This window comes from Schistocerca cancellata, unplaced genomic scaffold (assembly GCF_023864275.1).
Source record: "Schistocerca cancellata isolate TAMUIC-IGC-003103 unplaced genomic scaffold, iqSchCanc2.1 HiC_scaffold_705, whole genome shotgun sequence".
NCBI classification, from domain to species: Eukaryota; Metazoa; Arthropoda; class Insecta; order Orthoptera; family Acrididae; genus Schistocerca; species Schistocerca cancellata.
Genome location: NW_026046716.1, coordinates 424,954 through 446,559, shown reverse-complemented (window position 1 = coordinate 446,559; position 21,606 = coordinate 424,954). Strand labels below are relative to the sequence as shown.

Sequence of the window (21,606 nt, the reverse complement as noted above, 5' to 3'; positions counted from 1 at the left end):
TCCCTCAAACTGAGTTAATTACTGCATTTTCGTACCATTACAGTAGTTTAAAAGGCTTAAGGAAGCATCTTTGTCACAACAGAAAGGTAGTTTGAAAATTGGGCTGGCGACATAACAAAAAACATAACAGGAAGGGAGCCAACAGCACCCGGGTTTCCCAGGCGGTCACCCATCCAAGTACTAGCCGGGCCCGATGATGCTTAACTTCGGTGATCGGACGAGAACCGGTGTATTCATCATGGTATGGCCGTTGGCGCTCATCTAATGTAGGAGCACGGCAGAATTCGCGTTCCGCTTTTCTCCCAACACACAAAATGTTAGTTTTCGGCCGCATTTGACGAAAGCGCTTCCTTCCGCAACCGCCAGTTCCTCGAGGACGGCGCGGGGAGGCGCGCCCGGCGTCCCAGCAGAGTGACGGCCGAATTGGCGGGCGCACCGCCGCGTGTGTGAGACGCACTGCTGCTCGTTGCACCCCCTGTCATTCGCTGGGCGCGTGCAGCCTTCGACACTAGCGGAGGACGCATCTTGTCCCTGGTGCTCAGCGGAGGGCCTGTGCGGGGTGCGCCAGTGTCGTGCTGGAGGGCCCACTGGTAGCGATGTGGGCTTCCTCGCCTCGCCTCGCCTCACACCAGGTGTCTGCGTAGTTTGCAGTGCATTCGCACCATTCCTATCCCTGTACCTGTCCCCGTCCCGACTTGTCCCGACTTTGCTCGACTGCCGCTCGCTGCCGCTCGGGTCGTGGTCCATATGACAGCGCAAGCACGACAAACGTCTGCGGGACGAGACGAGACGAGACGAGACGACTAAGGAATAAATTCGTGGTTACAAATCAAATTTGGAACTCTACACTCCTACACAACAATAGGCGGTACGTATTTCAGAATTCACCTGCCGATTCGTACTGTTTTGTCGTTTTCAAAGTCTTCTTGGCAAACGTGGTTAGCACATTCTCCCTCAAACTGAGTTAATTACTGCATTTTCGTACCATTACAGTAGTTTAAAAGGCTTAAGGAAGCATCTTTGTCACAACAGAAAGGTAGTTTGAAACTTGGGCTGGCGACATAACAAAAAAAAAAAAAACAGGAATGGAGCCAACAGCACCCGGGTTTCCCAGGCGGTCACCCATCCAAGTACTAGCCGGGCCCGATGATGCTTAACTTCGGTGATCGGACGAGAACCGGTGTATTCATCATGGTATGGCCGTTGGCGCTCATCTAATGTAGGAGCACGGCAGAATTCGCGTTCCGCTTTTCTCCCAACACACAAAATGTTAGTTTTCGGCCGCATTTGACGAAAGCGCTTCCTTCCGCAACCGCCAGTTCCTCGAGGACGGCGCGGGGAGGCGCGCCCGGCGTCCCAGCAGAGTGACGGCCGAATTGGCGGGCGCACCGCCGCGTGTGTGAGACGCACTGCTGCTCGTTGCACCCCCTGTCATTCGCTGGGCGCGTGCAGCCTTCGACACTAGCGGAGGACGCATCTTGTCCCTGGTGCTCAGCGGAGGGCCTGTGCGGGGTGCGCCAGTGTCGTGCTGGAGGGCCCACTGGTAGCGATGTGGGCTTCCTCGCCTCGCCTCGCCTCACACCAGGTGTCTGCGTAGTTTGCAGTGCATTCGCACCATTCCTATCCCTGTACCTGTCCCCGTCCCGACTTGTCCCGACTTTGCTCGACTGCCGCTCGCTGCCGCTCGGGTCGTGGTCCATATGACAGCGCAAGCACGACAAACGTCTGCGGGACGAGACGAGACGAGACGAGACGAGACGACTAAGGAATAAATTCGTGGTTACAAATCAAATTTGGAACTCTACACTCCTACACAACAATAGGCGGTGACGTATTTCAGAAATCACCTGCCGATTCGTACTGTTTTGTCGTTTTCAAAGTCTTCTTGGCAAACTTGGTTAGCACATTCTCCCTCAAACTGAGTTAATTACTGCATTTTCGTACCATTACAGTAGTTTAAAAGGCTTAAGGAAGCATCTTTGTCACAACAGAAAGGTAGTTTGAAAATTGGGCTGGCGACATAACAAAAAAAAAAACAGGAAGGGAGCCAACAGCACCCGGGTTTCCCAGGCGGTCACCCATCCAAGTACTAGCCGGGCCCGATGATGCTTAACTTCGGTGATCGGACGAGAACCGGTGTATTCATCATGGTATGGCCGTTGGCGCTCATCTAATGTAGGAGCACGGCAGAATTCGCGTTCCGCTTTTCTCCCAACACACAAAATGTTAGTTTTCGGCCGCATTTGACGAAAGCGCTTCCTTCCGCAACCGCCAGTTCCTTGAGGACGGCGCGGGGAGGCGCGCCCGGCGTCCCAGCAGAGTGACGGCTGAATTGGCGGGCGCACCGCCGCGTGTGTGAGACGCACTGCTGCTCGTTGCACCCCCTGTCATTCGCTGGGCGCGTGCAGCCTTCGACACTAGCGGAGGACGCATCTTGTCCCTGGTGCTCAGCGGAGGGCCTGTGCGGGGTGCGCCAGTGTCGTGCTGGAGGGCCCACTGGTAGCGATGTGGGCTTCCTCGCCTCGCCTCGCCTCACACCAGGTGTCTGCGTAGTTTGCAGTGCATTCGCACCATTCCTATCCCTGTCCCTGTCCCCGTCCCGACTTGTCCCGACTTTGCTCGACTGCCGCTCGCTGCCGCTCGGGTCGTGGTCCATATGACAGCGCAAGCACGACAAACGTCTGCGGGACGAGACGAGACGAGACGAGACGAGACGACTAAGGAATAAATTAGTGGTTACAAATCAAATTTGGAACTCTACACTCCTACACAACAATAGGCGGTACGTATTTCAGAATTCACCTGCCGATTCGTACTGTTTTGTCGTTTTCAAAGTCTTCTTGGCAAACGTGGTTAGCACATTCTCCCTCAAACTGAGTTAATTACTGCATTTTCGTACCATTACAGTAGTTTAAAAGGCTTAAGGAAGCATCTTTGTCACAACAGAAAGGTAGTTTGAAACTTGGGCTGGCGACATAACAAAAAAAAAAAAAACAGGAATGGAGCCAACAGCACCCGGGTTTCCCAGGCGGTCACCCATCCAAGTACTAGCCGGGCCCGATGATGCTTAACTTCGGTGATCGGACGAGAACCGGTGTATTCATCATGGTATGGCCGTTGGCGCTCATCTAATGTAGGAGCACGGCAGAATTCGCGTTCCGCTTTTCTCCCAACACACAAAATGTTAGTTTTCGGCCGCATTTGACGAAAGCGCTTCCTTCCGCAACCGCCAGTTCCTCGAGGACGGCGCGGGGAGGCGCGCCCGGCGTCCCAGCAGAGTGACGGCCGAATTGGCGGGCGCACCGCCGCGTGTGTGAGACGCACTGCTGCTCGTTGCACCCCCTGTCATTCGCTGGGCGCGTGCAGCCTTCGACACTAGCGGAGGACGCATCTTGTCCCTGGTGCTCAGCGGAGGGCCTGTGCGGGGTGCGCCAGTGTCGTGCTGGAGGGCCCACTGGTAGCGATGTGGGCTTCCTCGCCTCGCCTCGCCTCACACCAGGTGTCTGCGTAGTTTGCAGTGCATTCGCACCATTCCTATCCCTGTACCTGTCCCCGTCCCGACTTGTCCCGACTTTGCTCGACTGCCGCTCGCTGCCGCTCGGGTCGTGGTCCATATGACAGCGCAAGCACGACAAACGTCTGCGGGACGAGACGAGACGAGACGAGACGAGACGACTAAGGAATAAATTCGTGGTTACAAATCTAATTTGGAACTCTACACTCCTACACAACAATAGGCGGTGACGTATTTCAGAAATCACCTGCCGATTCGTACTGTTTTGTCGTTTTCAAAGTCTTCTTGGCAAACTTGGTTAGCACATTCTCCCTCAAACTGAGTTAATTACTGCATTTTCGTACCATTACAGTAGTTTAAAAGGCTTAAGGAAGCATCTTTGTCACAACAGAAAGGTAGTTTGAAAATTGGGCTGGCGACATAACAAAAAAAAAACAGGAAGGGAGCCAACAGCACCCGGGTTTCCCAGGCGGTCACCCATCCAAGTACTAGCCGGGCCCGATGATGCTTAACTTCGGTGATCGGACGAGAACCGGTGTATTCATCATGGTATGGCCGTTGGCGCTCATCTAATGTAGGAGCACGGCAGAATTCGCGTTCCGCTTTTCTCCCAACACACAAAATGTTAGTTTTCGGCCGCATTTGACGAAAGCGCTTCCTTCCGCAACCGCCAGTTCCTTGAGGACGGCGCGGGGAGGCGCGCCCGGCGTCCCAGCAGAGTGACGGCTGAATTGGCGGGCGCACCGCCGCGTGTGTGAGACGCACTGCTGCTCGTTGCACCCCCTGTCATTCGCTGGGCGCGTGCAGCCTTCGACACTAGCGGAGGACGCATCTTGTCCCTGGTGCTCAGCGGAGGGCCTGTGCGGGGTGCGCCAGTGTCGTGCTGGAGGGCCCACTGGTAGCGATGTGGGCTTCCTCGCCTCGCCTCGCCTCACACCAGGTGTCTGCGTAGTTTGCAGTGCATTCGCACCATTCCTATCCCTGTCCCTGTCCCCGTCCCGACTTGTCCCGACTTTGCTCGACTGCCGCTCGCTGCCGCTCGGGTCGTGGTCCATATGACAGCGCAAGCACGACAAACGTCTGCGGGACGAGACGAGACGAGACGAGACGAGACGACTAAGGAATAAATTAGTGGTTACAAATCAAATTTGGAACTCTACACTCCTACACAACAATAGGCGGTACGTATTTCAGAATTCACCTGCCGATTCGTACTGTTTTGTCGTTTTCAAAGTCTTCTTGGCAAACGTGGTTAGCACATTCTCCCTCAAACTGAGTTAATTACTGCATTTTCGTACCATTACAGTAGTTTAAAAGGCTTAAGGAAGCATCTTTGTCACAACAGAAAGGTAGTTTGAAAATTGGGCTGGCGACATAACAAAAAACATAACAGGAAGGGAGCCAACAGCACCCGGGTTTCCCAGGCGGTCACCCATCCAAGTACTAGCCGGGCCCGATGATGCTTAACTTCGGTGATCGGACGAGAACCGGTGTATTCATCATGGTATGGCCGTTGGCGCTCATCTAATGTAGGAGCACGGCAGAATTCGCGTTCCGCTTTTCTCCCAACACACAAAATGTTAGTTTTCGGCCGCATTTGACGAAAGCGCTTCCTTCCGCAACCGCCAGTTCCTCGAGGACGGCGCGGGGAGGCGCGCCCGGCGTCCCAGCAGAGTGACGGCCGAATTGGCGGGCGCACCGCCGCGTGTGTGAGACGCACTGCTGCTCGTTGCACCCCCTGTAATTCGCTGGGCGCGTGCAGCCTTCGACACTAGCGGAGGACGCATCTTGTCCCTGGTGCTCAGCGGAGGGCCTGTGCGGGGTGCGCCAGTGTCGTGCTGGAGGGCCCACTGGTAGCGATGTGGGCTTCCTCGCCTCGCCTCGCCTCACACCAGGTGTCTGCGTAGTTTGCAGTGCATTCGCACCATTCCTATCCCTGTACCTGTCCCCGTCCCGACTTGTCCCGACTTTGCTCGACTGCCGCTCGCTGCCGCTCGGGTCGTGGTCCATATGACAGCGCAAGCACGACAAACGTCTGCGGGACGAGACGAGACGAGACGAGACGAGACGACTAAGGAATAAATTCGTGGTTACAAATCTAATTTGGAACTCTACACTCCTACACAACAATAGGCGGTACGTATTTCAGAATTCACCTGCCGATTCGTACTGTTTTGTCGTTTTCAAAGTCTTCTTGGCAAACGTGGTTAGCACATTCTCCCTCAAACTGAGTTAATTACTGCATTTTCGTACCATTACAGTAGTTTAAAAGGCTTAAGGAAGCATCTTTGTCACAACAGAAAGGTAGTTTGAAACTTGGGCTGGCGACATAACAAAAAAAAAAAAAAAAACAGGAATGGAGCCAACAGCACCCGGGTTTCCCAGGCGGTCACCCATCCAAGTACTAGCCGGGCCCGATGATGCTTAACTTCGGTGATCGGACGAGAACCGGTGTATTCATCATGGTATGGCCGTTGGCGCTCATCTAATGTAGGAGCACGGCAGAATTCGCGTTCCGCTTTTCTCCCAACACACAAAATGTTAGTTTTCGGCCGCATTTGACGAAAGCGCTTCCTTCCGCAACCGCCAGTTCCTCGAGGACGGCGCGGGGAGGCGCGCCCGGCGTCCCAGCAGAGTGACGGCCGAATTGGCGGGCGCACCGCCGCGTGTGTGAGACGCACTGCTGCTCGTTGCACCCCCTGTCATTCGCTGGGCGCGTGCAGCCTTCGACACTAGCGGAGGACGCATCTTGTCCCTGGTGCTCAGCGGAGGGCCTGTGCGGGGTGCGCCAGTGTCGTGCTGGAGGGCCCACTGGTAGCGATGTGGGCTTCCTCGCCTCGCCTCGCCTCACACCAGGTGTCTGCGTAGTTTGCAGTGCATTCGCACCATTCCTATCCATGTCCCTGTCCCCGTCCCGACTTGTCCCGACTTTGCTCGACTGCCGCTCGCTGCCGCTCGGGTCGTGGTCCATATGACAGCGCAAGCACGACAAACGTCTGCGGGACGAGACGAGACGAGACGAGACGAGACGACTAAGGAATAAATTCGTGGTTACAAATCAAATTTGGAACTCTACACTCCTACACAACAATAGGCGGTACGTATTTCAGAATTCACCTGCCGATTCGTACTGTTTTGTCGTTTTCAAAGTCTTCTTGGCAAACGTGGTTAGCACATTCTCCCTCAAACTGAGTTAATTACTGCATTTTCGTACCATTACAGTAGTTTAAAAGGCTTAAGGAAGCATCTTTGTCACAACAGAAAGGTAGTTTGAAAATTGGGCTGGCGACATAACAAAAAACATAACAGGAAGGGAGCCAACAGCACCCGGGTTTCCCAGGCGGTCACCCATCCAAGTACTAGCCGGGCCCGATGATGCTTAACTTCGGTGATCGGACGAGAACCGGTGTATTCATCATGGTATGGTCGTTGGCGCTCATCTAATGTAGGAGCACGGCAGAATTCGCGTTCCGCTTTTCTCCCAACACACAAAATGTTAGTTTTCGGCCGCATTTGACGAAAGCGCTTCCTTCCGCAACCGCCAGTTCCTCGAGGACGGCGCGGGGAGGCGCGCCCGGCGTCCCAGCAGAGTGACGGCCGAATTGGCGGGCGCACCGCCGCGTGTGTGAGACGCACTGCTGCTCGTTGCACCCCCTGTCATTCGCTGGGCGCGTGCAGCCTTCGACACTAGCGGAGGACGCATCTTGTCCCTGGTGCTCAGCGGAGGGCCTGTGCGGGGTGCGCCAGTGTCGTGCTGGAGGGCCCACTGGTAGCGATGTGGGCTTCCTCGCCTCGCCTCGCCTCACACCAGGTGTCTGCGTAGTTTGCAGTGCATTCGCACCATTCCTATCCCTGTACCTGTCCCCGTCCCGACTTGTCCCGACTTTGCTCGACTGCCGCTCGCTGCCGCTCGGGTCGTGGTCCATATGACAGCGCAAGCACGACAAACGTCTGCGGGACGAGACGAGACGAGACGAGACGAGACGACTAAGGAATAAATTCGTGGTTACAAATCAAATTTGGAACTCTACACTCCTACACAACAATAGGCGGTACGTATTTCAGAATTCACCTGCCGATTCGTACTGTTTTGTCGTTTTCAAAGTCTTCTTGGCAAACGTGGTTAGCACATTCTCCCTCAAACTGAGTTAATTACTGCATTTTCGTACCATTACAGTAGTTTAAAAGGCTTAAGGAAGCATCTTTGTCACAACAGAAAGGTAGTTTGAAAATTGGGCTGGCGACATAACAAAAAACATAACAGGAAGGGAGCCAACAGCACCCGGGTTTCCCAGGCGGTCACCCATCCAAGTACTAGCCGGGCCCGATGATGCTTAACTTCGGTGATCGGACGAGAACCGGTGTATTCATCATGGTATGGCCGTTGGCGCTCATCTAATGTAGGAGCACGGCAGAATTCGCGTTCCGCTTTTCTCCCAACACACAAAATGTTAGTTTTCGGCCGCATTTGACGAAAGCGCTTCCTTCCGCAACCGCCAGTTCCTCGAGGACGGCGCGGGGAGGCGCGCCCGGCGTCCCAGCAGAGTGACGGCCGAATTGGCGGGCGCACCGCCGCGTGTGTGAGACGCACTGCTGCTCGTTGCACCCCCTGTAATTCGCTGGGCGCGTGCAGCCTTCGACACTAGCGGAGGACGCATCTTGTCCCTGGTGCTCAGCGGAGGGCCTGTGCGGGGTGCGCCAGTGTCGTGCTGGAGGGCCCACTGGTAGCGATGTGGGCTTCCTCGCCTCGCCTCGCCTCACACCAGGTGTCTGCGTAGTTTGCAGTGCATTCGCACCATTCCTATCCCTGTACCTGTCCCCGTCCCGACTTGTCCCGACTTTGCTCGACTGCCGCTCGCTGCCGCTCGGGTCGTGGTCCATATGACAGCGCAAGCACGACAAACGTCTGCGGGACGAGACGAGACGAGACGAGACGAGACGACTAAGGAATAAATTCGTGGTTACAAATCAAATTTGGAACTCTACACTCCTACACAAGAATAGGCGGTGACGTATTTCAGAAATCACCTGCCGATTCGTACTGTTTTGTCGTTTTCAAAGTCTTCTTGGCAAACTTGGTTAGCACATTCTCCCTCAAACTGAGTTAATTACTGCATTTTCGTACCATTACAGTAGTTTAAAAGGCTTAAGGAAGCATCTTTGTCACAACAGAAAGGTAGTTTGAAAATTGGGCTGGCGACATAACAAAAAAAAAAAAAACAGGAATGGAGCCAACAGCACCCGGGTTTCCCAGGCGGTCACCCATCCAAGTACTAGCCGGGCCCGATGATGCTTAACTTCGGTGATCGGACGAGAACCGGTGTATTCATCATGGTATGGCCGTTGGCGCTCATCTAATGTAGGAGCACGGCAGAATTCGCGTTCCGCTTTTCTCCCAACACACAAAATGTTAGTTTTCGGCCGCATTTGACGAAAGCGCTTCCTTCCGCAACCGCCAGTTCCTTGAGGACGGCGCGGGGAGGCGCGCCCGGCGTCCCAGCAGAGTGACGGCCGAATTGGCGGGCGCACCGCCGCGTGTGTGAGACGCACTGCTGCTCGTTGCACCCCCTGTCATTCGCTGGGCGCGTGCAGCCTTCGACACTAGCGGAGGACGCATCTTGTCCCTGGTGCTCAGCGGAGGGCCTGTGCGGGGTGCGCCAGTGTCGTGCTGGAGGGCCCACTGGTAGCGATGTGGGCTTCCTCGCCTCGCCTCGCCTCACACCAGGTGTCTGCGTAGTTTGCAGTGCATTCGCACCATTCCTATCCCTGTCCCTGTCCCCGTCCCGACTTGTCCCGACTTTGCTCGACTGCCGCTCGCTGCCGCTCGGGTCGTGGTCCATATGACAGCGCAAGCACGACAAACGTCTGCGGGACGAGACGAGACGAGACGAGACGAGACGACTAAGGAATAAATTCGTGGTTACAAATCAAATTTGGAACTCTACACTCCTACACAACAATAGGCGGTACGTATTTCAGAATTCACCTGCCGATTCGTACTGTTTTGTCGTTTTCAAAGTCTTCTTGGCAAACGTGGTTAGCACATTCTCCCTCAAACTGAGTTAATTACTGCATTTTCGTACCATTACAGTAGTTTAAAAGGCTTAAGGAAGCATCTTTGTCACAACAGAAAGGTAGTTTGAAAATTGGGCTGGCGACATAACAAAAAACATAACAGGAAGGGAGCCAACAGCACCCGGGTTTCCCAGGCGGTCACCCATCCAAGTACTAGCCGGGCCCGATGATGCTTAACTTCGGTGATCGGACGAGAACCGGTGTATTCATCATGGTATGGCCGTTGGCGCTCATCTAATGTAGGAGCACGGCAGAATTCGCGTTCCGCTTTTCTCCCAACACACAAAATGTTAGTTTTCGGCCGCATTTGACGAAAGCGCTTCCTTCCGCAACCGCCAGTTCCTCGAGGACGGCGCGGGGAGGCGCGCCCGGCGTCCCAGCAGAGTGACGGCCGAATTGGCGGGCGCACCGCCGCGTGTGTGAGACGCACTGCTGCTCGTTGCACCCCCTGTCATTCGCTGGGCGCGTGCAGCCTTCGACACTAGCGGAGGACGCATCTTGTCCCTGGTGCTCAGCGGAGGGCCTGTGCGGGGTGCGCCAGTGTCGTGCTGGAGGGCCCACTGGTAGCGATGTGGGCTTCCTCGCCTCGCCTCGCCTCACACCAGGTGTCTGCGTAGTTTGCAGTGCATTCGCACCATTCCTATCCCTGTACCTGTCCCCGTCCCGACTTGTCCCGACTTTGCTCGACTGCCGCTCGCTGCCGCTCGGGTCGTGGTCCATATGACAGCGCAAGCACGACAAACGTCTGCGGGACGAGACGAGACGAGACGAGACGAGACGACTAAGGAATAAATTCGTGGTTACAAATCAAATTTGGAACTCTACACTCCTACACAAGAATAGGCGGTGACGTATTTCAGAAATCACCTGCCGATTCGTACTGTTTTGTCGTTTTCAAAGTCTTCTTGGCAAACTTGGTTAGCACATTCTCCCTCAAACTGAGTTAATTACTGCATTTTCGTACCATTACAGTAGTTTAAAAGGCTTAAGGAAGCATCTTTGTCACAACAGAAAGGTAGTTTGAAAATTGGGCTGGCGACATAACAAAAAAAAAAAAAACAGGAATGGAGCCAACAGCACCCGGGTTTCCCAGGCGGTCACCCATCCAAGTACTAGCCGGGCCCGATGATGCTTAACTTCGGTGATCGGACGAGAACCGGTGTATTCATCATGGTATGGCCGTTGGCGCTCATCTAATGTAGGAGCACGGCAGAATTCGCGTTCCGCTTTTCTCCCAACACACAAAATGTTAGTTTTCGGCCGCATTTGACGAAAGCGCTTCCTTCCGCAACCGCCAGTTCCTTGAGGACGGCGCGGGGAGGCGCGCCCGGCGTCCCAGCAGAGTGACGGCCGAATTGGCGGGCGCACCGCCGCGTGTGTGAGACGCACTGCTGCTCGTTGCACCCCCTGTCATTCGCTGGGCGCGTGCAGCCTTCGACACTAGCGGAGGACGCATCTTGTCCCTGGTGCTCAGCGGAGGGCCTGTGCGGGGTGCGCCAGTGTCGTGCTGGAGGGCCCACTGGTAGCGATGTGGGCTTCCTCGCCTCGCCTCGCCTCACACCAGGTGTCTGCGTAGTTTGCAGTGCATTCGCACCATTCCTATCCCTGTCCCTGTCCCCGTCCCGACTTGTCCCGACTTTGCTCGACTGCCGCTCGCTGCCGCTCGGGTCGTGGTCCATATGACAGCGCAAGCACGACAAACGTCTGCGGGACGAGACGAGACGAGACGAGACGAGACGACTAAGGAATAAATTCGTGGTTACAAATCAAATTTGGAACTCTACACTCCTACACAACAATAGGCGGTACGTATTTCAGAATTCACCTGCCGATTCGTACTGTTTTGTCGTTTTCAAAGTCTTCTTGGCAAACGTGGTTAGCACATTCTCCCTCAAACTGAGTTAATTACTGCATTTTCGTACCATTACAGTAGTTTAAAAGGCTTAAGGAAGCATCTTTGTCACAACAGAAAGGTAGTTTGAAAATTGGGCTGGCGACATAACAAAAAACATAACAGGAAGGGAGCCAACAGCACCCGGGTTTCCCAGGCGGTCACCCATCCAAGTACTAGCCGGGCCCGATGATGCTTAACTTCGGTGATCGGACGAGAACCGGTGTATTCATCATGGTATGGCCGTTGGCGCTCATCTAATGTAGGAGCACGGCAGAATTCGCGTTCCGCTTTTCTCCCAACACACAAAATGTTAGTTTTCGGCCGCATTTGACGAAAGCGCTTCCTTCCGCAACCGCCAGTTCCTCGAGGACGGCGCGGGGAGGCGCGCCCGGCGTCCCAGCAGAGTGACGGCCGAATTGGCGGGCGCACCGCCGCGTGTGTGAGACGCACTGCTGCTCGTTGCACCCCCTGTCATTCGCTGGGCGCGTGCAGCCTTCGACACTAGCGGAGGACGCATCTTGTCCCTGGTGTTCAGCGGAGGGCCTGTGCGGGGTGCGCCAGTGTCGTGCTGGAGGGCCCACTGGTAGCGATGTGGGCTTCCTCGCCTCGCCTCGCCTCACACCAGGTGTCTGCGTAGTTTGCAGTGCATTCGCACCATTCCTATCCCTGTACCTGTCCCCGTCCCGACTTGTCCCGACTTTGCTCGACTGCCGCTCGCTGCCGCTCGGGTCGTGGTCCATATGACGGCGCAAGCACGACAAACGTCTGCGGGACGAGACGAGACGAGACGAGACGAGACGACTAAGGAATAAATTCGTGGTTACAAATCAAATTTGGAACTCTACACTCCTACACAAGAATAGGCGGTGACGTATTTCAGAAATCACCTGCCGATTCGTACTGTTTTGTCGTTTTCAAAGTCTTCTTGGCAAACTTGGTTAGCACATTCTCCCTCAAACTGAGTTAATTACTGCATTTTCGTACCATTACAGTAGTTTAAAAGGCTTAAGGAAGCATCTTTGTCACAACAGAAAGGTAGTTTGAAAATTGGGCTGGCGACATAACAAAAAAAAAACAGGAAGGGAGCCAACAGCACCCGGGTTTCCCAGGCGGTCACCCATCCAAGTACTAGCCGGGCCCGATGATGCTTAACTTCGGTGATCGGACGAGAACCGGTGTATTCATCATGGTATGGCCGTTGGCGCTCATCTAATGTAGGAGCACGGCAGAATTCGCGTTCCGCTTTTCTCCCAACACACAAAATGTTAGTTTTCGGCCGCATTTGACGAAAGCGCTTCCTTCCGCAACCGCCAGTTCCTTGAGGACGGCGCGGGGAGGCGCGCCCGGCGTCCCAGCAGAGTGACGGCTGAATTGGCGGGCGCACCGCCGCGTGTGTGAGACGCACTGCTGCTCGTTGCACCCCCTGTCATTCGCTGGGCGCGTGCAGCCTTCGACACTAGCGGAGGACGCATCTTGTCCCTGGTGCTCAGCGGAGGGCCTGTGCGGGGTGCGCCAGTGTCGTGCTGGAGGGCCCACTGGTAGCGATGTGGGCTTCCTCGCCTCGCCTCGCCTCACACCAGGTGTCTGCGTAGTTTGCAGTGCATTCGCACCATTCCTATCCCTGTCCCTGTCCCCGTCCCGACTTGTCCCGACTTTGCTCGACTGCCGCTCGCTGCCGCTCGGGTCGTGGTCCATATGACAGCGCAAGCACGACAAACGTCTGCGGGACGAGACGAGACGAGACGAGACGAGACGACTAAGGAATAAATTCGTGGTTACAAATCAAATTTGGAACTCTACACTCCTACACAACAATAGGCGGTACGTATTTCAGAATTCACCTGCCGATTCGTACTGTTTTGTCGTTTTCAAAGTCTTCTTGGCAAACGTGGTTAGCACATTCTCCCTCAAACTGAGTTAATTACTGCATTTTCGTACCATTACAGTAGTTTAAAAGGCTTAAAGAAGCAACTTTGTCACAACAGAAAGGTAGTTTGAAAATTGGGCTGGCGACATAACAAAAAACATAACAGGAAGGGAGCCAACAGCACCCGGGTTTCCCAGGCGGTCACCCATCCAAGTACTAGCCGGGCCCGATGATGCTTAACTTCGGTGATCGGACGAGAACCGGTGTATTCATCATGGTATGGCCGTTGGCGCTCATCTAATGTAGGAGCACGGCAGAATTCGCGTTCCGCTTTTCTCCCAACACACAAAATGTTAGTTTTCGGCCGCATTTGACGAAAGCGCTTCCTTCCGCAACCGCCAGTTCCCCGAGGACGGCGCGGGGAGGCGCGCCCGGCGTCCCAGCAGAGTGACGGCCGAATTGGCGGGCGCACCGCCGCGTGTGTGAGACGCACTGCTGCTCGTTGCACCCCCTGTCATTCGCTGGGCGCGTGCAGCCTTCGACACTAGCGGAGGACGCATCTTGTCCCTGGTGCTCAGCGGAGGGCCTGTGCGGGGTGCGCCAGTGTCGTGCTGGAGGGCCCACTGGTAGCGATGTGGGCTTCCTCGCCTCGCCTCGCCTCACACCAGGTGTCTGCGTAGTTTGCAGTGCATTCGCACCATTCCTATCCCTGTACCTGTCCCCGTCCCGACTTGTCCCGACTTTGCTCGACTGCCGCTCGCTGCCGCTCGGGTCGTGGTCCATATGACAGCGCAAGCACGACAAACGTCTGCGGGACGAGACGAGACGAGACGAGACGAGACGACTAAGGAATAAATTCGTGGTTACAAATCAAATTTGGAACTCTACACTCCTACACAAGAATAGGCGGTGACGTATTTCAGAAATCACCTGCCGATTCGTACTGTTTTGTCGTTTTCAAAGTCTTCTTGGCAAACTTGGTTAGCACATTCTCCCTCAAACTGAGTTAATTACTGCATTTTCGTACCATTACAGTAGTTTAAAAGGCTTAAGGAAGCATCTTTGTCACAACAGAAAGGTAGTTTGAAAATTGGGCTGGCGACATAACAAAAAAAAACAGGAAGGGAGCCAACAGCACCCGGGTTTCCCAGGCGGTCACCCATCCAAGTACTAGCCGGGCCCGATGATGCTTAACTTCGGTGATCGGACGAGAACCGGTGTATTCATCATGGTATGGCCGTTGGCGCTCATCTAATGTAGGAGCACGGCAGAATTCGCGTTCCGCTTTTCTCCCAACACACAAAATGTTAGTTTTCGGCCGCATTTGACGAAAGCGCTTCCTTCCGCAACCGCCAGTTCCTTGAGGACGGCGCGGGGAGGCGCGCCCGGCGTCCCAGCAGAGTGACGGCTGAATTGGCGGGCGCACCGCCGCGTGTGTGAGACGCACTGCTGCTCGTTGCACCCCCTGTCATTCGCTGGGCGCGTGCAGCCTTCGACACTAGCGGAGGACGCATCTTGTCCCTGGTGCTCAGCGGAGGGCCTGTGCGGGGTGCGCCAGTGTCGTGCTGGAGGGCCCACTGGTAGCGATGTGGGCTTCCTCGCCTCGCCTCGCCTCACACCAGGTGTCTGCGTAGTTTGCAGTGCATTCGCACCATTCCTATCCCTGTCCCTGTCCCCGTCCCGACTTGTCCCGACTTTGCTCGACTGCCGCTCGCTGCCGCTCGGGTCGTGGTCCATATGACAGCGCAAGCACGACAAACGTCTGCGGGACGAGACGAGACGAGACGAGACGAGACGACTAAGGAATAAATTCGTGGTTACAAATCAAATTTGGAACTCTACACTCCTACACAACAATAGGCGGTACGTATTTCAGAATTCACCTGCCGATTCGTACTGTTTTGTCGTTTTCAAAGTCTTCTTGGCAAACGTGGTTAGCACATTCTCCCTCAAACTGAGTTAATTACTGCATTTTCGTACCATTACAGTAGTTTAAAAGGCTTAAGGAAGCATCTTTGTCACAACAGAAAGGTAGTTTGAAAATTGGGCTGGCGACATAACAAAAAACATAACAGGAAGGGAGCCAACAGCACCCGGGTTTCCCAGGCGGTCACCCATCCAAGTACTAGCCGGGCCCGATGATGCTTAACTTCGGTGATCGGACGAGAACCGGTGTATTCATCATGGTATGGCCGTTGGCGCTCATCTAATGTAGGAGCACGGCAGAATTCGCGTTCCGCTTTTCTCCCAACACACAAAATGTTAGTTTTCGGCCGCATTTGACGAAAGCGCTTCCTTCCGCAACCGCCAGTTCCTCGAGGACGGCGCGGGGAGGCGCGCCCGGCGTCCCAGCAGAGTGACGGCCGAATTGGCGGGCGCACCGCCGCGTGTGTGAGACGCACTGCTGCTCGTTGCACCCCCTGTCATTCGCTGGGCGCGTGCAGCCTTCGACACTAGCGGAGGACGCATCTTGTCCCTGGTGCTCAGCGGAGGGCCTGTGCGGGGTGCGCCAGTGTCGTGCTGGAGGGCCCACTGGTAGCGATGTGGGCTTCCTCGCCTCGCCTCGCCTCACACCAGGTGTCTGCGTAGTTTGCAGTGCATTCGCACCATTCCTATCCCTGTACCTGTCCCCGTCCCGACTTGTCCCGACTTTGCTCGACTGCCGCTCGCTGCCGCTCGGGTCGTGGTCCATATGACAGCGCAAGCACGACAAACGTCTGCGGGACGAGACGAGACGAGACGAGACGAGACGACTAAGGAATAAATTCGTGGTTACAAATCAAATTTGGAACTCTACACTCCTACACAACAATAGGCGGTGACGTATTTCAGAAATCACCTGCCGATTCGTACTGTTTTGTCGTTTTCAAAGTCTTCTTGGCAAACTTGGTTAGCACATTCTCCCTCAAACTGAGTTAATTACTGCATTTTCGTACCATTACAGTAGTTTAAAAGGCTTAAGGAAGCATCTTTGTCACAACAGAAAGGTAGTTTGAAAATTGGGCTGGCGACATAACAAAAAAAAAAAAAAACAGGAATGGAGCCAACAGCACCCGGGTTTCCCAGGCGGTCACCCATCCAAGTACTAGCCGGGCCCGATGATGCTTAACTTCGGTGATCGGACGAGAACCGGTGTATTCATCATGGTATGGCCGTTGGCGCTCATCTAATGTAGGAGCACGGCAGAATTCGCGTTCCGCTTTTCTCCCAACACACAAAATGTTAGTTTTCGGCCGCATTTGACGAAAGCGCTTCCTTCCGCAACCGCCAGTTCCTTGAGGACGGCGCGGGGAGGCGCGCCCGGCGTCCCAGCAGAGTGACGGCCGAATTGGCGGGCGCACCGCCGCGTGTGTGAGACGCACTGCTGCTCGTTGCACCCCCTGTCATTCGCTGGGCGCGTGCAGCCTTCGACACTAGCGGAGGACGCATCTTGTCCCTGGTGCTCAGCGGAGGGCCTGTGCGGGGTGCGCCAGTGTCGTGCTGGAGGGCCCACTGGTAGCGATGTGGGCTTCCTCGCCTCGCCTCGCCTCACACCAGGTGTCTGCGTAGTTTGCAGTGCATTCGCACCATTCCTATCCCTGTCCCTGTCCCCATCCCGACTTGTCCCGACTTTGCTCGACTGCCGCTCGCTGCCGCTCGGGTCGTGGTCCATATGACAGCGCAAGCACGACAAACGTCTGCGGGACGAGACGAGACGAGACGAGACGAGACGACTAAGGAATAAATTCGTGGTTACAAATCAAATTTGGAACTCTACACTCCTACACAACAATAGGCGGTACGTATTTCAGAATTCACCTGCCGATTCGTACTGTTTTGTCGTTTTCAAAGTCTTCTTGGCAAACGTGGTTAGCACATTCTCCCTCAAACTGAGTTAATTACTGCATTTTCGTACCATTACAGTAGTTTAAAAGGCTTAAGGAAGCATCTTTGTCACAACAGAAAGGTAGTTTGAAAATTGGGCTGGCGACATAACAAAAAACATAACAGGAAGGGAGCCAACAGCACCCGGGTTTCCCAGGCGGTCACCCATCCAAGTACTAGCCGGGCCCGATGATGCTTAACTTCGGTGATCGGACGAGAACCGGTGTATTCATCATGGTATGGCCGTTGGCGCTCATCTAATGTAGGAGCACGGCAGAATTCGCGTTCCGCTTTTCTCCCAACACACAAAATGTTAGTTTTCGGCCGCATTTGACGAAAGCGCTTCCTTCCGCAACCGCCAGTTCCTCGAGGACGGCGCGGGGAGGCGCGCCCGGCGTCCCAGCAGAGTGACGGCCGAATTGGCGGGCGCACCGCCGCGTGTGTGAGACGCACTGCTGCTCGTTGCACCCCCTGTCATTCGCTGGGCGCGTGCAGCCTTCGACACTAGCGGAGGACGCATCTTGTCCCTGGTGCTCAGCGGAGGGCCTGTGCGGGGTGCGCCAGTGTCGTGCTGGAGGGCCCACTGGTAGCGATGTGGGCTTCCTCGCCTCGCCTCGCCTCACACCAGGTGTCTGCGTAGTTTGCAGTGCATTCGCACCATTCCTATCCCTGTACCTGTCCCCGTCCCGACTTGTCCCGACTTTGCTCGACTGCCGCTCGCTGCCGCTCGGGTCGTGGTCCATATGACAGCGCAAGCACGACAAACGTCTGCGGGACGAGACGAGACGAGACGAGACGAGACGACTAAGGAATAAATTCGTGGTTACAAATCAAATTTGGAACTCTACACTCCTACACAAGAATAGGCGGTGACGTATTTCAGAAATCACCTGCCGATTCGTACTGTTTTGTCGTTTTCAAAGTCTTCTTGGCAAACTTGGTTAGCACATTCTCCCTCAAACTGAGTTAATTACTGCATTTTCGTACCATTACAGTAGTTTAAAAGGCTTAAGGAAGCATCTTTGTCACAACAGAAAGGTAGTTTGAAAATTGGGCTGGCGACATAACAAAAAAAAAACAGGAAGGGAGCCAACAGCACCCGGGTTTCCCAGGCGGTCACCCATCCAAGTACTAGCCGGGCCCGATGATGCTTAACTTCGGTGATCGGACGAGAACCGGTGTATTCATCATGGTATGGCCGTTGGCGCTCATCTAATGTAGGAGCACGGCAGAATTCGCGTTCGGCTTTTCTCCCAACACACAAAATGTTAGTTTTCGGCCGCATTTGACGAAAGCGCTTCCTTCCGCAACCGCCAGTTCCTCGAGGACGGCGCGGGGAGGCGCGCCCGGCGTCCCAGCAGAGTGACGGCCGAATTGGCGGGCGCACCGCCGCGTGTGTGAGACGCACTGCTGCTCGTTGCACCCCCTGTCATTCGCTGGGCGCGTGCAGCCTTCGACACTAGCGGAGGACGCATCTTGTCCCTGGTGCTCAGCGGAGGGCCTGTGCGGGGTGCGCCAGTGTCGTGCTGGAGGGCCCACTGGTAGCGATGTGGGCTTCCTCGCCTCGCCTCGCCTCACACCAGGTGTCTGCGTAGTTTGCAGTGCATTCGCACCATTCCTATCCCTGTACCTGTCCCCGTCCCGACTTGTCCCGACTTTGCTCGACTGCCGCTCGCTGCCGCTCGGGTCTGGGTCCGTATGACAGCGCAAGCACGACAAACGTCTGCGGGACGAGACGAGACGAGACGAGACGAGACGACTAAGGAATAAATTCGTGGTTACAAATCAAATTTGGAACTCTACACTCCTACACAACAATAGGCGGTACGTATTTCAGAATTCACCTGCCGATTCGTACTGTTTTGTCGTTTTCAAAGTCTTCTTGGCAAACGTGGTTAGCACATTCTCCCTCAAACTGAGTTAATTACTGCATTTTCGTACCATTACAGTAGTTTAAAAGGCTTAAGGAAGCATCTTTGTCACAACAGAAAGGTAGTTTGAAAATTGGGCTGGCGACATAACAAAAAACATAACAGGAAGGGAGCCAACAGCACCCGGGTTTCCCAGGCGGTCACCCATCCAAGTACTAGCCGGGCCCGATGATGCTTAACTTCGGTGATCGGACGAGAACCGGTGTATTCATCATGGTATGGCCGTTGGCCCTCATCTAATGTAGGAGCACGGCAGAATTCGCGTTCGGCTTTTCTCCCAACACACAAAATGTTAGTTTTCGGCCGCATTTGACGAAAGCGCTTCCTTCCGCAACCGCCAGTTCCTCGAGGACGGCGCGGGGAGGCGCGCCCGGCGTCCCAGCAGAGTGACGACCGAATTGGCGGGCGCACCGCCGCGTGTGTGAGACGCACTGCTGCTCGTTGCACCCCCTGTCATTCGCTGGGCGCGTGCAGCCTTCGACACTAGCGGAGGACGCATCTTGTCCCTGGTGTTCTGCGGAGGGCCTGTGCGGGGTGCGCCAGTGTCGTGCTGGAGGGCCCACTGGTAGCGATGTGGGCTTCCTCGCCTCGCCTCGCCTCACACCAGGTGTCTGCGTAGTTTGCAGTGCATTCGCACCATTCCTATCCCTGTCCCTGTCCCCGTCCCGACTTGTCCCGACTTTGCTCGACTGCCGCTCGCTGCCGCTCGGGTCGTGGTCCATATGACAGCGCAAGCACGACAAACGTCTGCGGGACGAGACGAGACGAGACGAGACGAGACGACTAAGGAATAAATTCGTGGCTACAAATCAAATTTGGAACTCTACACTCCTACACAACGATAGGCGGTGACGTATTTCAGAAATCACCTGCCGATTCGTACTGTTTTGTCGTTTTCAAAGTCTTCTTGGCAAACTTGGTTAGCACATTCTCCCTCAAACTGAGTTAATTACTGCATTTTCGTACCATTACAGTAGTTTAAAAGGCTTAAGGAAGCATCTTTGTCACAACAGAAAGGTAGTTTGAAAATTGGGCTGGCGACATAACAAAAAAAAAAAAAAACAGGAATGGAGCCAACAGCACCCGGGTTTCCCAGGCGGTCACCCATCCAAGTACTAGCCGGGCCCGATGATGCTTAACTTCGGTGATCGGACGAGAACCGGTGTATTCATCATGGTATGGCCGTTGGCCCTCATCTAATGTAGGAGCACGGCAGAATTCGCGTTCGGCTTTTCTCCCAACACACAAAATGTTAGTTTTCGGCCGCATTTGACGAAAGCGCTTCCTTCCGCAACCGCCAGTTCCTCGAGGACGGCGCGGGGAGGCGCGCCCGGCGTCCCAGCAGAGTGACGACCGAATTGGCGGGCGCACCGCCGCGTGTGTGAGACGCACTGCTGCTCGTTGCACCCCCTGTCATTCGCTGGGCGCGTGCAGCCTTCGACACTAGCGGAGGACGCATCTTGTCCCTGGTGTTCTGCGGAGGGCCTGTGCGGGGTGCGCCAGTGTCGTGCTGGAGGGCCCACTGGTAGCGATGTGGGCTTCCTCGCCTCGCCTCGCCTCACACCAGGTGTCTGCGTAGTTTGCAGTGCATTCGCACCATTCGTATCCCTGTCCCTGTCCCCGTCCCGACTTGTCCCGACTTTGCTCGACTGCCGCTCGCTGCCGCTCGGGTCGTGGTCCATATGACAGCGCAAGCACGACAAACGTCTGCGGGACGAGACGAGACGAGACGAGACGACTAAGGAATAAATTCGTGGTTACAAATCAAATTTGGAACTCTACACTCCTACACAACAATAGGCGGTGACGTATTTCAGAAATCACCTGCCGATTCGTACTGTTTTGTCGTTTTCAAAGTCTTCTTGGCAAACTTGGTTAGCACATTCTCCCTCAAACTGAGTTAATTACTGCATTTTCGTACCATTACAGTAGTTTAAAAGGCTTAAGGAAGCATCTTTGTCACAACAGAAAGGTAGTTTGAAAATTGGGCTGGCGAAATAACAAAAAAAAAAAAAAAACAGGAATGGAGCCAACAGCACCCGGGTTTCCCAGGCGGTCACCCATCCAAGTACTAGCCGGGCCCGATGATGCTTAACTTCGGTGATCGGACGAGAACCGGTGTATTCATCATGGTATGGCCGTTGGCGCTCATCTAATGTAGGAGCACGGCAGAATTCGCGTTCCGCTTTTCTCCCAACACACAAAATGTTAGTTTTCGGCCGCATTTGACGAAAGCGCTTCCTTCCGCAACCGCCAGTTCCCCGAGGACGGCGCGGGGAGGCGCGCCCGGCGTCCCAGCAGAGTGACGCCGCTTTCACACTATACGGTTTTGACCGTACGGCAAAAAGCCGTACGGCTGTAGGTGTGAAGAAATGTATGGCGCCTTTCACATTATACGGCGACGGCAAAATGCCGCTGCCGTGCCGTGCTGCAGCCGTGTCTTGCCACTACAACAGACGGT

At 54.9% G+C, this 21,606-nt stretch overlaps 23 non-coding genes across 23 annotated transcripts; all 23 read right to left on the bottom strand.

Moving 5' to 3' along the window:
- Nucleotides 1–136: 136 nt before the first annotated feature.
- On the bottom strand, nt 137–255 carry LOC126140636 (5S ribosomal RNA). Its single transcript, XR_007529174.1, has one exon. It is a non-coding gene; the product is annotated as a 5S ribosomal RNA (ribosomal RNA).
- An 834-nt stretch (nt 256–1,089) lies between these two features.
- On the bottom strand, nt 1,090–1,208 carry LOC126140635 (5S ribosomal RNA). Its single transcript, XR_007529173.1, has one exon. It is a non-coding gene; the product is annotated as a 5S ribosomal RNA (ribosomal RNA).
- An 837-nt stretch (nt 1,209–2,045) lies between these two features.
- On the bottom strand, nt 2,046–2,164 carry LOC126140634 (5S ribosomal RNA). Its single transcript, XR_007529172.1, has one exon. It is a non-coding gene; the product is annotated as a 5S ribosomal RNA (ribosomal RNA).
- Nucleotides 2,165–3,003: 839 nt separating this feature from the next.
- Nucleotides 3,004–3,122, bottom strand: LOC126140633 (5S ribosomal RNA). The gene has a single exon (XR_007529171.1). It is a non-coding gene; the product is annotated as a 5S ribosomal RNA (ribosomal RNA).
- An 836-nt stretch (nt 3,123–3,958) lies between these two features.
- Nucleotides 3,959–4,077, bottom strand: LOC126140632 (5S ribosomal RNA). Its single transcript, XR_007529170.1, has one exon. It is a non-coding gene; the product is annotated as a 5S ribosomal RNA (ribosomal RNA).
- An 836-nt stretch (nt 4,078–4,913) lies between these two features.
- LOC126140631 (5S ribosomal RNA) lies at nt 4,914–5,032 on the bottom strand. Its single transcript, XR_007529169.1, has one exon. It is a non-coding gene; the product is annotated as a 5S ribosomal RNA (ribosomal RNA).
- Nucleotides 5,033–5,874: 842 nt separating this feature from the next.
- LOC126140630 (5S ribosomal RNA) lies at nt 5,875–5,993 on the bottom strand. Its single transcript, XR_007529168.1, has one exon. It is a non-coding gene; the product is annotated as a 5S ribosomal RNA (ribosomal RNA).
- Nucleotides 5,994–6,829: 836 nt separating this feature from the next.
- On the bottom strand, nt 6,830–6,948 carry LOC126140919 (5S ribosomal RNA). Its single transcript, XR_007529429.1, has one exon. It is a non-coding gene; the product is annotated as a 5S ribosomal RNA (ribosomal RNA).
- Nucleotides 6,949–7,784: 836 nt separating this feature from the next.
- Nucleotides 7,785–7,903, bottom strand: LOC126140629 (5S ribosomal RNA). Its single transcript, XR_007529167.1, has one exon. It is a non-coding gene; the product is annotated as a 5S ribosomal RNA (ribosomal RNA).
- Nucleotides 7,904–8,743: 840 nt separating this feature from the next.
- LOC126140628 (5S ribosomal RNA) lies at nt 8,744–8,862 on the bottom strand. The gene has a single exon (XR_007529166.1). It is a non-coding gene; the product is annotated as a 5S ribosomal RNA (ribosomal RNA).
- Nucleotides 8,863–9,698: 836 nt separating this feature from the next.
- On the bottom strand, nt 9,699–9,817 carry LOC126140626 (5S ribosomal RNA). The gene has a single exon (XR_007529165.1). It is a non-coding gene; the product is annotated as a 5S ribosomal RNA (ribosomal RNA).
- An 840-nt stretch (nt 9,818–10,657) lies between these two features.
- On the bottom strand, nt 10,658–10,776 carry LOC126140624 (5S ribosomal RNA). Its single transcript, XR_007529163.1, has one exon. It is a non-coding gene; the product is annotated as a 5S ribosomal RNA (ribosomal RNA).
- An 836-nt stretch (nt 10,777–11,612) lies between these two features.
- LOC126140623 (5S ribosomal RNA) lies at nt 11,613–11,731 on the bottom strand. The gene has a single exon (XR_007529162.1). It is a non-coding gene; the product is annotated as a 5S ribosomal RNA (ribosomal RNA).
- Nucleotides 11,732–12,567: 836 nt separating this feature from the next.
- Nucleotides 12,568–12,686, bottom strand: LOC126140622 (5S ribosomal RNA). Its single transcript, XR_007529161.1, has one exon. It is a non-coding gene; the product is annotated as a 5S ribosomal RNA (ribosomal RNA).
- Nucleotides 12,687–13,522: 836 nt separating this feature from the next.
- On the bottom strand, nt 13,523–13,641 carry LOC126140621 (5S ribosomal RNA). The gene has a single exon (XR_007529160.1). It is a non-coding gene; the product is annotated as a 5S ribosomal RNA (ribosomal RNA).
- Nucleotides 13,642–14,476: 835 nt separating this feature from the next.
- LOC126140620 (5S ribosomal RNA) lies at nt 14,477–14,595 on the bottom strand. The gene has a single exon (XR_007529159.1). It is a non-coding gene; the product is annotated as a 5S ribosomal RNA (ribosomal RNA).
- An 836-nt stretch (nt 14,596–15,431) lies between these two features.
- Nucleotides 15,432–15,550, bottom strand: LOC126140619 (5S ribosomal RNA). The gene has a single exon (XR_007529158.1). It is a non-coding gene; the product is annotated as a 5S ribosomal RNA (ribosomal RNA).
- Nucleotides 15,551–16,391: 841 nt separating this feature from the next.
- On the bottom strand, nt 16,392–16,510 carry LOC126140618 (5S ribosomal RNA). Its single transcript, XR_007529157.1, has one exon. It is a non-coding gene; the product is annotated as a 5S ribosomal RNA (ribosomal RNA).
- An 836-nt stretch (nt 16,511–17,346) lies between these two features.
- Nucleotides 17,347–17,465, bottom strand: LOC126140617 (5S ribosomal RNA). The gene has a single exon (XR_007529156.1). It is a non-coding gene; the product is annotated as a 5S ribosomal RNA (ribosomal RNA).
- An 836-nt stretch (nt 17,466–18,301) lies between these two features.
- LOC126140615 (5S ribosomal RNA) lies at nt 18,302–18,420 on the bottom strand. The gene has a single exon (XR_007529155.1). It is a non-coding gene; the product is annotated as a 5S ribosomal RNA (ribosomal RNA).
- Nucleotides 18,421–19,256: 836 nt separating this feature from the next.
- Nucleotides 19,257–19,375, bottom strand: LOC126140614 (5S ribosomal RNA). Its single transcript, XR_007529154.1, has one exon. It is a non-coding gene; the product is annotated as a 5S ribosomal RNA (ribosomal RNA).
- Nucleotides 19,376–20,216: 841 nt separating this feature from the next.
- Nucleotides 20,217–20,335, bottom strand: LOC126140612 (5S ribosomal RNA). Its single transcript, XR_007529152.1, has one exon. It is a non-coding gene; the product is annotated as a 5S ribosomal RNA (ribosomal RNA).
- Nucleotides 20,336–21,172: 837 nt separating this feature from the next.
- LOC126140611 (5S ribosomal RNA) lies at nt 21,173–21,291 on the bottom strand. Its single transcript, XR_007529151.1, has one exon. It is a non-coding gene; the product is annotated as a 5S ribosomal RNA (ribosomal RNA).
- Between the last annotated feature and the right edge of the window lie 315 nt (nt 21,292–21,606).